The sequence below is a fragment of the Gnatocerus cornutus genome, chromosome 3, assembly GCF_029298725.1.
Source record: "Gnatocerus cornutus isolate USDA-ARS CGAHR chromosome 3, icGnaCorn1.1, whole genome shotgun sequence".
NCBI lineage: Eukaryota > Metazoa > Arthropoda > Insecta > Coleoptera > Tenebrionidae > Gnatocerus > Gnatocerus cornutus.
This window is the reverse complement of record NC_142235.1, coordinates 19,455,343-19,472,347: the sequence shown is the minus strand read 5'-3', so window position 1 is coordinate 19,472,347 and position 17,005 is coordinate 19,455,343. Positions and strand designations below refer to the sequence as shown.

The window sequence follows — 17,005 nt, the reverse complement described above, 5'->3', positions numbered from 1 at the left end:
CACCCGACAATACATTTTACCCCTAGAACTTTTGAGTTGGTCTGCTTGAGATCTGCGCGTCAGACAACCAAATTTTATTTACAACTCACTCGACAACTCATGAAGATTGAGTCGACTAAACAACATGGTTTGAAAGAATTTTAAATCAATGTTTGTATTCTTAATCAATGACCCCACTCCCACTATAAGTTGATTGCGATTAAATTAATCTCGCATTTAAGTTTGATTGCTGACATTTGATGGAATTAAATATTAATTTTAATTAAAGATGTAATTTTTAATTTCTAATTTATTTCTTAAAATCATTGATTATTCTAACAATCATTTTTCTTTATACAATTCACTTTTGCTAAAAAGTAAATTTTTGAACAATCGATTTTTAATTCTGATCAATGGTAACTAATAAGTATAAGCCGGTTTACCCAATAATTTAATTGAATTAAAATAAACTTGCAACTTACTTATGTCACTTTAACATAATGTTAAATATTTCATTTCTAGTTGTTAGAGTAACAGTATCACGAAGCTTACTCTATAGATGGAGTAAAATTTCCTAGGCAACGAAAGTGTAACGTTCACCTGACCAATGGACGATAGGATGTGTCCATAGTTACTGACTTTTAAATTCTGTTCAGTTTCCGGCTACCATTTTTTTGTCTTAACTCGATTATTTTTTGAGCTAGAAAATTTTGGTTTCGAAATTTTGGTTCAGAATTGTTGCCTTCATTAGCCTTTTTTCTGGGTCACGAGTTCTGGAACACTCTGTATTTGAATAGACATTTCAAATAACAAAAATTCCGACAGAGCTGAATTTTAGTAAACATTGTAGAAATAAAGTGTCAAAAGTCCCCAAAGATCCCATGTGTGCTAAAAAAGTTATTCAATGTCAAAGGTCAAAGGTTTTTTGGCTTTTTCTTGAAAACGGTAAGTTTTATCAAAAATATAGCCTCAATAAAAATTGTAGATCATAACATTATCTACAAAAATAGTCCTCATACTTTTTCCTAACGATCACCATTCCTAAGATTTCGCCCTTCTAAAAGTTGAAGAATTTACATTCTATCTGATTTCCATCAAAATGCAACACCTAGAAGCAGTAATCAGATTCTCATGAAATGTATAGAAAAGCTTTATTTCAACATAAAATTGAAATAATGAAAATTTCATTAAGATATTTCAACAAAGAAAATTTATTGGATCAATTCCTGGTGTTGACAAATTATTAAAATTACAATTTATTCCCAAACACCAAATTTTAATAAAAAATGCTGACGCGCGTTTCGATAGCAATGCTATCATCATCAGAGCGATGATTAAACTGAGTTACAATTTATTCCCAAACACCAAATTTTAATAAAAAATGCTGACGCGCGTTTCGATAGCAATGCTATCATCATCAGATTAAACTCAGTTTAATCATCGCTCTGATGATGATAGCATTGCTATCTAATCATCGCTCTGATGATGATAGCATTGCTATCGAAACGCACGTCAGCATTTTTTGTTAAAATTTGGTGTTTGGGAAAAAATTGTAATTTTAACAATTTTTGCTTGTTCTAAAAAATGGAAAATTCAAAAATTTGAGCCTTCGGCTTTACAATTTTTAAATTTGGTGGAGTTAATAAACTATTTTAAAAAAGTAACCTATCCAAATTTCATAGTTGTCGCACTAAAATTACCAAAATTACAATTTTTAGCTTAAAAAGTCGGCAATTTTTGCTTGTTCTAAAAAATAAAAATTTTTAAAATTTGAGTCTTTTGCTTTACAATTTTGAAATTTGGTGAGATTAATAAACTATCTAAAAAGAGTAACCTATTCAAATTTCATAGTTGTAGCACTAAAATTACCAAAATTACAAATTTTAGCTTAAAAAGTCGGCAATTTTTGCTTGTTCTGAAAAATAAAAATTTCGAAAATTTGAGTCTTTTGCTCTACAATTTTGAAATTTGGTGGGATTAATAAACTATCTAAAAAAAGTAACCTATCCAAATTTCATAGTTGTAGCACTAAAATTACCAAAATTACAAATTTTTAGCTTAAAAAGTCGGCAATTTTTGCTTGTTCTTAAAAATAAAAATATCTAAAATTTGAGTCTTTTGCTTTACAATTTTGAAATTTGGTGGAGTTAATAAACTATCTAAAAAGAGTAATATATCCAAATTTCATAGTTGTAGCACTAAAATTACTAAAGTTACGAATTTTAGCTTAAGAAGTCGTCAATTTTTGCTTGTTCTTAAAAATAAAAATTTCTAAAATTGGAGTTTTTAGTTTTACAATTTTAAAATTTGGTGAAATTAATAAACTATTTAAAAAAAATAACTTTTCTAAATTTCATAGTTCTAGCACTAAAATTGCCAAAATTACGAATTTTTACTTAAGAAGTCGGCAATTTTTGCTTGTTCTTAAAAACGAAAATCTCTAAAATTTGAGTCTTTTGCTCTACAATTTTAAAATTTGGTGGAGTTAATAAACTATCTAAAAATAGTAACCTATCCAAATTTCATAGTTGTAGCACTGAAATTACGAAAATTAATTTTGAATTTTAGATAAAGATGTGGGCAATTTTTGCTTCAAAGAAAATTTGTTGGATCAATTCTTGGTGTTGACAAATTATTAAAATTACAATTTATTCCCAAACACGAAATTTTAACAAAAAATGCTGACGCGCGTTTCGATAGCAATGCTATCATCATCAGATTAAACTCAGTTTAATCATCGCTCTGATGATGATAGCATTGCTATCGAAACGCGCGTCAGCATTTTTTGTTAAAATTTCGTGTTTGGGAATAAATTGTAATTTTAATAAGATATTTCAACTGGTTATGTTTTCCTGAGCGCTTCTCGCTTCTTGATGGAGTACTACTTTTAAGTGTGTTTTTATTGTAAAAAATATCGATTTTTAACAGTTGTATTGACACATTTTGTTTATTATAAACAAATAGAACCTTTGTATAAATTTCACTACAATCGGTTCACCCCATTCCTTTTTATGGAAGTCAGTATATTTACCTGGCATTTGTGTACATATCATGTAGAATGTAAACCCTTCAACTTAACTTTTAGAACGGCGATATCTTAAGAATGGTAATTCTAAAGAAAAAAGTATAAGGACCATTTCTGAAGACAATTTTATTATCTACAAAATTTGTCTGGACTATATTTTTGATAAAATTTATCGTTTTTTAACTAACTTAACTAAATTTTTTAGCACACAAGGAAATCATGGGGATTTTTGGCCCTTTATTTCTACTACTATATCTATTTGATCACTATTTTTATGTTCATTTTGACCGGACTAGTGTGTCCTGAAACTTCATGTTTTCCGATTTTTTTAAATAAGCAATGGAATGGTGCATTATTTTTGGCCGAATTGTACCAACTTCTTCGTCTCGTTTATTGGCTCTCTAAGACCGTAATAAGCCGTTCCATTCGAACAAAATCGCATCTGAAACAATAGTCCCTAATCGAATATTCAACCATCTCTTTACTCCCGACCTACATCAATGGCTCGTTACACAATGCTCTCTGTCCACTCCTATCTTTTCGCTGACTGGACACGTCATGATCACTTGAAACATTGTTCGCGTCCGGTCACAGTCAGCCATTATCCATCTAGTGGCCTTGTTTGTTACGAATTTAACAAAAAAATGAAAACAACGACAGACGCGAAGCAGATAATCACACTCTTGTCGGCACGTAAATCACTCTTGTAACAAATTAACATCAGAGAACGTTTCGATCCGCGATGTCCATCACCGGAATTTATTACACTGCACTGGAGTGCAACGATGTGGGGGAGGAAAAACGAATGAAGGCGCTTGTATGATTGTAATTAAGTAATTAACATCCGGTTTTACTTTCGCTTTATTGTTCCTCCAAACTGTACTATAAATATCAGGAACCGCCCTGCTTTAATGTGGCGGTTTAATTTCCCAGAAACTCTATAAATTTATCAAGTTTGCTTGTGGGAGACTGAAAGGAGGCGGAATTGATCGTAATGAGTTTTTTTTGTCTTTTGTAATTTCGAATGAGAGGAGAGAAATAGCGGCATCAGTTACACACACGCTGTGTTTTCTGTCTGAATGAACACCAATGGTAGATATTAGATAGATGCCGACAAATTGCAAGACTAAAATAAAATGCCTGTTAAAATTCATGACGGTTGCAAGGCGGCTGCTTTTTCAATTAGACTGTTGATTACTCCGACAAGACGGTAAAAATAGATAAAAATTCGAGGAAAACACTGGAGGATGATTGTTTGAAACTCCGACAACCACAAATGTTTTTGACTCCAGAAAAGACTATAAAATGTGAAAAAGGAACAAAAATGCTGGAAATTTTATGGAACGATAAATAATGAAACACTAACCGATAGTGGAGGCGGAAATGGTCGTAGTGAGCTCACCTGAAACAAAAAAATATTGATTTACGAGCAGCTCTTAGAAAAATCTTTCAAGTATCAAGTTTAATGAAAAATATATCTACCGATAAAAGTGAAACAAAACCCTAATTCCAAAATAAACCTGAAGCTTTCAGCTTTCCACTCCCACTTTTCACGCGTAGTAAAAAGCTCCGTCTCAATTTCCACGCCAAATGGAGTTGTCTGATTTGAAACAGAGAACTACAACTTCCCGAGAACTCTTTCCAACTTAAATATTCTATGTATGCAACCCTTTAAAAGCATATGATCCTGGCCGTACTTATTTAAATTTCGAAATTCCTTTCTTTGTCCGTTTCACCGCAAACGGGAGAGCTCATCCCTTCTGATTTTATAGAGAGAGAATTGGGCTTTTATCCCCAAAACACCTTTCAATTAACGAACAGACTACGGCAATAATTGTTTCAACCGTCCACGTTTGTTGTAATTATCGTCTCACTTCTTCGCTTTGGGATAATTAATAGCTAGAAATTTTAGGGAAAAGGAACACGTTACGCTATTAAAAAAGTATTAAAAACGAGTGACGAAATGGGGTTGCTTTATTTTTTTTCTTTTACGGGTGAAACGGGGTAATGAGTCAGAAAGGTGCTGATAACAACGTAAAATTAACCCCCGTTGTTAAAGGGGGTGAAAAATCACCAGGGATTAGGAGCGGAGACTGTTCCTGTCAAGTTTAGTCGCCATGGTTTTACTGCTAGTAATCATGTCAGTTCATACTTTTAAATGGCTAAAGTTTTGTGGAACTTATAATGTAATAACCTAACTATTTGAAGAAAACTTAATCTACATTTCCACTTACTGGGTGGTGAATCGCTTAGAAAACTTACAGAGTTTCAAAATATTAGAGAGGGAGTTAATTGATATTAAAAAGATAATCATTTCTATGAGCTAATTTGGTTAGGATAAGTTGGAGACAAGTAATAAAAGAATAAGTCGTTCATCCAAAACTACTTGAATGTTACCCTTAACTTGACATACTTTTAATTGGCGAATGAATATCGGAAATTATTTAACAATCAATTTTAAATTTTAATTCATAGCAACAAAAGCTCAATCATCTTTCAATCTGTCTCAGTTTTGAACACAATTGAAAATTGAAAAAAAGCAGCAATTTCTACATTAAAAAAATGAAAATTTTGAATTCAAACCATCTAAGATCGATTTCTAAGGTAAAAAATTGCGAGAAAAACGATTCCGAAAAGGGTTGTTTAATATTTGTCCAAATTTCGGAGGTAACGAGCAAAATCGTTTTCGAACCTCCAAAATTTTGGCCCTCTGGCGACAACCCAAAATTTAAACGCCTCTAACTCAATTATTTGTTGGCGTACAAAAAAAAATAAAAATATTTTTGGATTCAGCGCAAAATTTTGCGTTAAATGAGCCTATATAACTCAAATTTTCTTAACAAATAAACAAGATATCGACCAAATCACATTTTTAGAGGGCGATTTTAGGGTCAGTTTCAAGACGCTCTTTCGAAGCGAAAACAGCGTTTAATATTATTGAATTTCATATCGATCGAAAGAGCAGCTTGAGGTCTATTAACTAGCTAAATCTCAGATTGATAAGGCAAATAGTTCATGAAAAGCGATCAAAAAACGAAAAATTTAAAATTTTTCATCGATTGAGTCGCAAAATTTTTTTGACCAAAAAATGGACCATCGCATTTTTGACTTTTGAAAGCGGATTCTAAAGCAAGTTGACCCAAAAAAAAACGATGGTGAAATGGTGAAAACCGTTTCTCATAATCTTTTGTTGATTCGGAAATATTCAGCTTAGAAATTTTTTAACCCAAAATTCAATATCCGAAACTTTGATCGCTCATAATTCAGTTATTTGTAAGCCGATGTCAACAAATTTTACGTTTTTGAATTATTCGTAAAATTCTGCGTAAAATGAGCACCAATGCGTTAAGATTGCTTCATAAATAAGCGAGATAGCGACCGGTACTGAATTGGAGGCTGAAAAGCAGTCCACAACTACATTAAAAAAATAAAAATATTAAATTCGATCTAGCCAAGATCGATTTCTAAGGTAAAAAATTGCGAGAAAAACGATTCCGAAAAGGGTTGTTTAATATTTGTCCAAATTTCGAAAATATCGAGAAAAATCGTTTTCCAACCTCCAAAATTTTGGCCCTCTGGCGACAACCCAAAATTGTAAACGCCTCTAACTCAGTTATTTGTTGATATACGAGAAAAATAAGAATATTTTTGGATTCAGTGCAAAATTCTGCGTTAAATGAGCCTATATAGCTTAAATTTCCTTAACAATTAAACGAGATATCGACCAAATTACATTTTCAGAGGGTTAATTTAGAGTCATTTTTAAGACGCTGTTTCAAGGCAAAAACTATCTACGATCTATCAACTGTCCAAATCTCAGATTGATCAGGCAAATAGTTTACGAGAGGCGATCCAAAAACAAAAAATTGTAAAATTTTCATCGATTGAGTCGCAAAATTTTTTACCTAAAAAATCGACCATTGAATTTTCGACTTTTAAAGGTATATTCTAATGCAGAATGACCCAAAAAAACGATGGTAAAAACCGTTTCTGAAAATTTTTCGTAGTTTTGGAGATATTCAACTTTGAAAATTTTCCAACTCAAAATTCAATATCCGAAACTTTGATCGCTCATAACTCAGTTATTTGTTGGCCGATCTCATCGAATTCTGTGTGAAATTCTGCGTAAAATGAGTACCAGAACGTTAAGATTGCTTCCTAAATAAGCGAGATAGCGAATAAGAGACCAAAAAGCAGCTGAAAAAAATAAAAAGTTGAATTTGAACCATCGAAGATCGATATCAAAGGTAAAAAAATTGCCAATAGTTTAGTATTGCTCCGAAAATAAGCGGGATAGCGACCGAGTTAGATTTAGAAACCTAAAATTCGTATGATTCTTATCGGCTGAAGAGTTTAAAAAACGATGGAGAAAACCGCATCTTAATATCTGTCATAGTTTCGGAGACATAGAGCAGCAAAAATTCAGAAACAAAAAATTAAAAAAACGTTAAAGACTGAATAAAATTTTTTCCTAGCATAATCCATGTTCTTCATACACTGTCGTTACATTTTAGTCATTAAAAGTTTTAACGGATTTGAGTTTTTCATCGTTGGTTACTCTGAAATTTTTTTTCCTGTGATATATTATGAAGAGCACGCCAGTATGGAAAAAGCATCAGTAATTGTGGAACGAAAAGTTTGCCAATTATAATGGAAAGAAAAATGAATTTCCATGTCGTCGATGCGATAAGACACATTTGAAATGTGCAGTAAAATGAAAGAAACTACTTTGTATTCATCGAATTTACAGCAAACTTAACACTATATCAATACTGCAGCGCGTTTCTCGAGTTGTGAAAGCCGAAGACGCAAAAAGACGGAAAATTAGGAAACTGTATATTCTGATAATTTGTGTAGTTTTGCTTCGGCAACTTAGCAGTATTTGAATACATTTTTATGAGGGGAAGCATTAAAAGTATTATCACCTTGTTAAAAAATTCATAACGCAGTTTGCTCGGTGTACAAGTACAACATTAAACAGAACTCAGTAACGAGGGAAAAACTGTCTGAAATACAAACAAAGTTTTAAACGAACACTCTCCTAAAATTTATTCTATTCACATACTGCAGATTTCTCCAAGTCAAACATTACATTATTTAAATTATGTAACGGATCGATACTGCAACTTCCTCCAGGATATTACGTCTGGACAAGACTAACTAGAGTTACATACATACAATTTTATCTCAACTTTGAACATTGTTTTAATAATTCAGTATTATTTTTGTCCCGGACTGAGCGTTTTTAAAAATTTACCCTTCATCTCCGGTCCGGTTCGTCCGTAAAAGAAAAAATCTAGATAAATCATGCGTTCGATCATCTCCCTCAAAGCAATAATCCGTTGAGAGCCGGAACGTAAATCTTTTTTAACGACGCAACCCACTGAATAAAATTACGCTTTAGTTCTGTTCATCATTAAGTCCTTTTTGAAAAAAAGGGCGCACGCGTGGCTAATATCATTCAATAAGTTGGATTTTTACAGGCGGCAAAAAAGTCGCGGTAATAAGCTAAGCTCTTTATCCGAAGAAAGTTTCCTTTTCATGAAGAATTATCCTTCGGTCTGATCTAATTTTTACGATAAATTAATTACCACCGCCCCGGACGGCGCTTTCAAAGAGTCCATTTTCACCATTCACACCGACGACAAAATCGGATAATGCCAAATTCGCTGTGATCGATAAAGGGAGCTTTTGATACATGATGGCTAGTAACGAAGTAGAACGGGGGATATTACTAAAACAAAAGCCGGGAAAAAGAAAGAAAAAGTGGAAAAGAGTAAAAGGCGTGAGATTTTTCGCGATAATAAAAGCTAAGTTCATAGTTCAGCAATTCCATATGTCACGGGTGTGACAAAATGACAACAATTTTTTTATTTATTTTTGACTAAAAGCATTTTCAAGCAGAAGTATACTGTTAGCAGGTAGGTTACAGTGCTGCAAATTATCAAACTAAAATTTGTTAAGTTACGATTGCATCAGATCATAGAGAAACAAATTAATTTGTGGTGTCACGAGTGTACAAATTAAATTTATTGTTTTTAATAACATTTTTCTATAGTTCAGTAAATAACAAAACTCTTATTCCTTCTCCTTTAGTACACAAATATATGAACTATAGGGACACATTTTAAGCCTCTTTGCAATTAGAATAACCAATTCAATTGTGCACTGTATATTTTAGAAAACTGTAGCGGGTGTGACATACATTTGTAACGGGCGTGACAAAGCAAAACATTGCAAAAAAATGGTAAAAAATAATATAGCAGAAAAACTAATTTTATTAATGTTTGTAACATTTTGATCAAAGTATAGCAATCGACCACCCCGACCCTTTTCAATTTGGCTGAAGGTTTTTTATATTTTTCTACCCTATGAAAAACAGTGAATTTTTTCAAATTTTTGTTTTCAACCCAAAAAAAGTTATAAATTTTCCAAAAAATGGCTTTTATATTTTCAAATAGCTATAACTTTTTCAAAAATTAACTTATTGGGACGTGTTTTTTAAATTTTTGTTTTGAAATATACTTTTCAGGAAAAAATAAAAAAAAAATAAGATAAACTCAATAAAATTTTCCTTTTTTTGAGCAAAACCGTTATTTTCTCGAAGTTCGTCTTTTTTTATTTTTTATTTTATTTTTTCAAAAAAAACCTTTAATTAATTCTGCGATTATTTTCGCATATTCGAGAATAGCCCAACTTTTTTCTCTATTTTTTTAATCAATTGAAAAAAAATAATTAAAATTTTTTTTATTATTATTTTTTTCTAAAAGCTTTGTTTATATAATAAAATAAATGCAATTAAACGATTTTACAGGATTATATACTTAATTTATAGTTTTATTTTACAAATATAATGACTGGGATTTATGTTGGACATAACATAATGTAATTAACATTCAATGATTTTATAAATAATGCACCAAATCATTTATTACTTTCTTTTCTGGCGTTTAAATATTTTACATATTTTGTGTTCACAATATTGAAGATAAGTTTGTAATTGTCATGCCCTAGCTTATCGATCTAATTAATATATTAAATTTAAATCCTAGTTGTTATAGTTGTAGAATGAAACTATAAATTAAGTAAACAATCCTGTAAAATTGTTGAATTGCAATAATTTTATTGTATAACTTAAAAAAAAATAAATACAAATTTCTAAAAAATATTTTTATAAATTAAATAATTACTTAAAGTTTTTTTGAGAAAAAATAAAAAATTTAACTTCGAACTTCGAGAAAATAACGTTTTTTCCTCAAAAAAGCGAAAATGTTATTAAACTTATCATCTTAATTTTTTTTTGTATTTTTTTCTAACCAGTACATTTTAAAACAAAAATTTTGAAAACAAAAACGTCCCAATAAGTTAATTTTTCAAAAAGTTATAGCTATTCAAAAATATAAAAGCCATTTTTTGAAAAAATTTATACCTTTTTTTGGGTTATTTTGTTACTTTGTATACAAATTTTCAATTTTTAACTCTACAGATTTCAACCAGTTTTGCCAACTTTTGTTAAAGTGTGACAAATTTTCTTATCAAAGTTTTAATTCTAGAACAAATTGTGAAATTACTATTTTATGTATTCAGTATCCGATGTGATAAGTACATAGTTCAAATTCATTTGTCCAGTAATTTTAAATTCTTGAAAGTTATATTTTGAGTACAAAAAAATGAAGTTAAGCGAAAAATTTAATTAAAGTAGATAAACTGAAGAGTAGTGAAAAAAGGTGGTTATTTAAAGTATCAAGTAGCAAACAATTCAAACATTCATAGTTTTGGTTAATTTAAGATTTATATATTCGATTTTTAACAAAATTATGTTTCTGCAAAATCTTTTAGTTTTTAATGTGTTCAAGTTCATTTCGTGTGGAACTGCTGAGTTTCTTTTTTCGATAATTCGGTGACTTAAGACTACTTAAAAATGACTATTTACTCAACGCGTTGTAAAAGAGTAAAATGAAACGCTTTATGCACACAAATGTCTCAAAGAGATATTGTACTTTAAACAAAGCACCCCTTTCGGTCTGTAAATATTAACTGCAATAATAACGATAAAAACTGGACGGTTGCTCCCCAAATCGTTATTACTTTTTATCCAAAACCCAATAAACAAATTATGAACACCCAGCGCACAAATATTAAACATGCTCAACAGAATCCAAACCATGTACGAGTAGGTAATTCCATTTCGCTCCAAACCTCAATATTGTTGAATTATTGCTTTAGGCAAAATGAGTGTCGCTTGTAAAAACACAGACTGATTTTAATTGTGCTATTTGCAAAAAAATCCACGGAATTTAACACAACAGAAAAAAGAGTAAAGCGTCTTTTTGTTGATCCTGTTAAATGTCACTATTTTGAAATTTTAAACTTTCCAAATGAGTTTTTAATTCGGTGCAAAAACCGGAAGTGACCCGGATCCAACTCCGGGTTTGCATCCTAGTTGTGACTAAACACAAAGTGTTTCCGGATGGCGATTTTGTAAAGATGAACAAAACCTTTCTCGTTTGTTTTACCCAAAAAAGAAGTCTTGTTGGTCAAACTTCGCCGTTAATTTGAGATTATATCACTAGCGTTACATATTTATCAGAAATTAAGCTTAAATTCAAAACATGGATCGCCGTAATAAATAATTCATAACTTTAACGACATCGAAACTCCAGAATTCCGACTGAATAGAAAATTAAGTCAGTCAAGTGGGACGGGCATGTTCGTTTAAGAGGAGGGAACGTCGTGGATATTATTACATTTGCAATTTATCAAACATCTGGGGTCGTGGGCCTGTCATTATCGAATGAAACGAAAGCCGCCGGAGTGAAGGAATAAACGAGAGAAATTCGGAGGATCATCAAGAGTCCACTTAAATTAGGTTGTTGGGATGAAGTGAGCATACGTTGAGGTCAATGTTCCGTTTTCGGATCTAATTTATCACTAACATAAATAATCCGATTTCGAGACGTTTCACGTGCAAACACAAATTATACTTGCGCTCTTGAGCCGGCAGCCCAAAATACACTCAAGTGTGGCAAATTTATGGCAAATTGGGGCTCAAAAAGCGTACTAATTATAATGGCAGATTCCAATCACTAGCGATGTCAAATGCAAAGCGACGATTTCCCTGATGGAAAGCGTTAATTTGCCGGCGTTATGTACCTTCATAATAATTTTGGACTGTTTGACGCACTATTTAATAATTAAACACATGCAATAACTGGTACGGAAAATTCTTGGAAATTTGTCCGTAATGAAAATGAATATTTACAATTCTGCACGCTCCTTTGTGTCTTCAGCATCTCTCCAAAGTCCAACGTAAATTGGCAATGAGAGCTTACAATGTGCTTTGAATCTCCGTCTCTTGTTGACGACAGGAGCCTTTGTATGCTGTGAGAAAAATAGGCACAAATGTGGGTAGACCCCGTGTACATTATTAATTAATAATTAAAAAAATTGAAAGAACAACCCTTCGCGCAATTAAATCAAGACAACAACGCCAACAACAACGACTACCTTAATTTCCCGGAACAAAACTTAGAGTCTCTGAGACGCTCCTCGTCTTCTTATCTTGCATTCCCAGGAAGTTGATTAATTGAAAATAGAGGGGTTGATAAACGACTCCTCATTACCCTCGACTAAAGGGGCTCGAACCTTTGTTGGCATAAACCTGATTTATTCAGGCTAAAGTTATAACGTTTTATTCCGTGTTTAATGCCGGACTTTCAAAATAAACAGAAATTATAAGCAGTTTTTTTCGCCGACGTCAGCGTTGTAAACGATGAAGGATTTCGACGGGATCTTGCTGAAAAAATATATTACAACAGGATAAATCATGCGTTCGATCGGCTTGTTAAAGCAATAATAATCTCTCCTTGTTGCGAAGTTGATCATAAATCTTTTTTTAACGACGCTTGCCGCGAATAAAATTACGCTTTGTCTAACGTTTTCTTCATAAATTCGGCGATTTTAAGGCGGGAACCGATAATTTAGTTTACTTCGGGGTGTAAATCTTTGAGGGACGCAACAATCTGATTAGATGTTTATTAAATAACCATCAAATTTATTATCGACAGGGAAACAACCCTCTAGATTTTGCAATTTCCAAAAATTATCGCACTGATTGTAAACATTTAATTTTATGAGTCCAAAAGTATGTCAAACTTCAATTTCGCATTTTTATCTCCCGAAACCAAATTTTGGCCCAAATTGGCACTCAAGGAAACCCCTTCCGCTCGGTATAACGATTTTATTACACGGCAAAGTTCACTCGAAAATAAATAAAGAGAACATTTATTAAAAGTTGGGTGAGACGCCTTCCATTTTGTACATTCCACCGCCCCCGCTCAGATATTTACAATGAAAAGTTTGCAATCACTTAATCCTACACAGGAAACAAAAACCAAAGCATGTAATTTCCGTAAAAAGGCAATCTCTGTGTTTGTATAAATCTCATTTGTTTTCTCTTTGGTTTTCATATCTCATCCCGAATTTCACATTTATGCAGGGACGAATTCTATCTTGTGAATTCGCCCTTGCTCTTCGATCCTCATTAATTTCCAGGCTCGCATCGAAATGCAAATATTGAATTTGCACGGGCCACTTGGTGCACATTGGAAATTTAACTTCCAGTTTTTTCGGGAAGGTTTCATTGTTATGATGATTACGATACGCTGTTAAACTGGGAGGTTTTATCAAGATCCAACTGTTAATTAATCAGCGAGAAATCGGCAGAAATGTGCGTGAAATCCGCAAAACTCGTCAAAAAAAAATTTCAAATATTCACAGAACTGAGGAACAAAAGTTTATTAATTAGCGGGAAATCGGCAGAAAAGAGCGTGGAATCAACAAAACTAGTCAAAAAAAATTCAAATATTTACAGAAATAATTAACAAACAAATTTTTAGAATCGAAATAAAAAGAAAAATTTTTGAAACTCCTATTTCAAGCTATTTTTTCCATTTTTTCCGAGAGTATCGATTTTAGGCAAACTGTTAATTTTCGAAGGACAAAATTTCCGATTATTTGTACAATTTTACAATTGATAGAAGAAATATTTTGGGTATCTTATTTCAAACTGAATTTTCTAATTTCTGCTGAGTGTTGATTCCAGAATTTTCTTTTTTGAGTAGATTTTCTCTATTTAAACACGGAATTCTAAATTTTCCAAATATTCTCAACACTAAGAAACAAACGATTTTTTTAGAATTAAAACAAAAATGAAATTTTAAGCTAATTTTCTCATGTTTTTTGAGAATCGATTTTAAGAAAACTGTTAATTTTTGGACTATTTTCCGAATATTTGTAGAATTTTTGAATTACCGAAATAGAAAATTTAAATATTTTATTTTAAACTAAATTTTCAAATTTTTTTCGAGCGTTAATTTAAGGAAAATTTTCTTTTTTAAGTAGCGATTTTCTCTATTTAAACAGAATTTTGGAATTTTTAAAATATTTACCAGCAGAAGTAAGAAACAATTTTTATATATTTTTTTTAAAGAAAAATTTTGAGACTTCTATTTGAAATAAACTTTTTCATTTTTTCTGAGAACCAATTTTAGGAAAAATGTCAATTTTCTAACAAATGTTCCGAACATTTCTAGTTCTTAATTTTCTGGAAGACAAATGTAGCTAATTTCAAATTAATTTTTTTAATTTCTTTTTAGTGTTCAGAAAAATTGTCTGTTTTTGGAAAATTTTGAATTTTTTCAAATATTTACAAAATCATGCAAACTTTTAGAGTCAATATTAAATAAAAACAATTATTGAAAAAACGGAAACATGAACGTAAGGATTCACATTTCTAAAAAATCCTTGAATGATTTTTAAAAAAGTCTTGAAGAATACAAAAAAAAACATGCCAACTTCCAAAAAACAATAAAATTTAAAAATCTGAAAAATATCTAAAAACAGTTTTTACTGTTCTGAATTATTAGCGATCTCTTTAGAAAAATCCAAGAATCCTCATGTAGCCAAAATTCTTAAAAAAATTTAAGAGAACATGAGGATTCAAAGAAAAGCTAAAGAATGTTAAAAATTCCTTAAATATTTAAAAAAAATACAAAAATTGTACAAAATTCTCAAAACAATACAAAGAATCAATCAAAGAAATTCGGTAATAATTCGTATTGGTTCCACAAACCCTCACAAATCGCTAAAATTTTAATGTCAAGACGTTGCGACGCCAAAACTATTGGTGATAAAAAACAAATTTCCAAAATTTTATCATCAAAACTAAAGATAATTTTAGGGATGAACACACGTGTTGCAGGAGCCTGAATATGAGTCCTTGAACAAAATGAATATTAAAATAAAAGTTTCAAGTTTCAGTTTTCCTGCAGTTTTTACGCCAAAGCCATCCAAAGCCTAAACTTTAATGCAATATTCAGTTTCCGCGCTAGTTAGAAAACAACATTAAGTTTCTACCCTGTTCAGATTGTTAATTAGTTGAATTACATAGAGAAACTAAAGACGAACAATTAAAAACTAAGCAAATAAGCGTTGTTGTTTTTAAGAACTCAACTTCGACAAGAAACAAGAAATTCATTAAATTTAAACTCGCCAAACTTTTCAGTTTGTTGTAGCTCTTTTTGATGAAACGCTTTCGATGCAAATTTCTTTTTTTTAACTCGATACCAGCTTCATCAAGAATGTAATTTTCCATTTTCACAACTTTATAAAAGCAAGTCGGTACTTAGCGGAAATAGTACGAGGTGTTGACATAAAAACTGTTGAGTATATGCGATTTTAAAAGTGCTATTTTTATACACAACGCTGTTGTGTAAAGCGCCTCGCATGGCTTTTTTATTGATTTCTGATAGAAATGCGAAATTCATTGTTATACATTTTGAGCAAAGTTTGTTTTTATTGGTTCGATGTAGCTCGACGGAAATTTACAAGCTTTTAGTGGGATCTGAGCTTCCTTATATTCTCGGAATTTAAAGCACAAAAAAAACGTTCATGTTCTTTACCGACTCATAAAAGTCCGTATCGACGACGTGCCACTGTAATATATAATCTTCGACGTCGCCTCGTAAATTTGTAATTAGAGTGGATGATTTGACATCGACTTTCTGAGGATGACGTGCAGCGTGAAAAATTGAAATAAAATCGGGGCAGCTTCAACAACAATAAATTAAAAAATTAAAATAAGGTGCGGCCCTGGGATTTTAAGCTCCCTTTCTTTATTATATTTCAGGACGTGTCTTTCCCAAAACCTATTTGTTACGAATCCCGTGCGTCCCTTTTATTTCGTCGCCGAACTTGTCGTGAATTTGTCAGGATACCGTCCATTGGACCTCGACCTACCACCGCCCTTAAACTTCATTATTCTTTCATTTCACATCATTGCTATTCAAGGATTCGAGTTAACCGTCGGCCCACTCACTTTCTGTCTTTTGCCTTCTTCGCTCTGTCACCCCGTCTGTTATAATTAGAAAAATATAAAACTGCAATCCGTCCTAGCGAACAAAACAAACCACCCTTTTGTTCATGTTGAATACGAATCACCAGACTGTAAATTAGCTGAGAGGAAAGAAATATAATCCTTTTCAAACACATCGATTTGTTGTCGTGGCGAGAATGACGAAATAGACAAAACAGAGAAAACAAAATTCTGCACCAACCAATTAACTGTCTTAGACAGAGCAGAAATATGCGATCGGGGATTAATTAAAATCGGATCGGGGAGTAAATTTCACCGCGTTTGCTTTTTAGCAAATATTTTCGCGTTTTATAACAAGAAATTATTATTTATGCGTTTTAATAACTCGGAGGAATGCTTTCCAATCCGGCGGTCGGTTGGTTGCTTATTTGCGGCAAACGGGAAAAAATTCAGCAAGCGGAATACTTAATTTCCTACATCAAAGTTTTTGTGTTTTTGTAAAAGGGGTGAGAAGCCATTTGAGCTTTATCGCTCACGTATCGGGCCTTGAGAGAAACTTCATTAAATGACTGAGCTTTTGCAGTTATAATCCTGACCGCGGATTAGAAGTTCCTCGGAGATCTCTT

General features: G+C 31.8%; 1 protein-coding gene across 2 annotated transcripts in view; it reads right to left on the bottom strand.

Moving 5' to 3' along the window:
* LOC148177847 (TWiK family of potassium channels protein 7-like) overlaps nucleotides 1-17,005 on the bottom strand; it is a 154,135-nt gene that overhangs the window by 117,207 nt on the left and 19,923 nt on the right. The window contains exon 1 of one of the 2 annotated variants that reach the window (XM_088032814.1): nucleotides 4,371-4,401. The exons of the other annotated variant lie outside the window; for it this stretch is intronic. The gene's annotated coding sequence lies outside the window, so the exon portion shown is untranslated. Of the gene's footprint in view, nucleotides 1-4,370; nucleotides 4,402-17,005 lie in introns of those variants that run through there. 2 annotated transcript variants of the gene reach the window in all.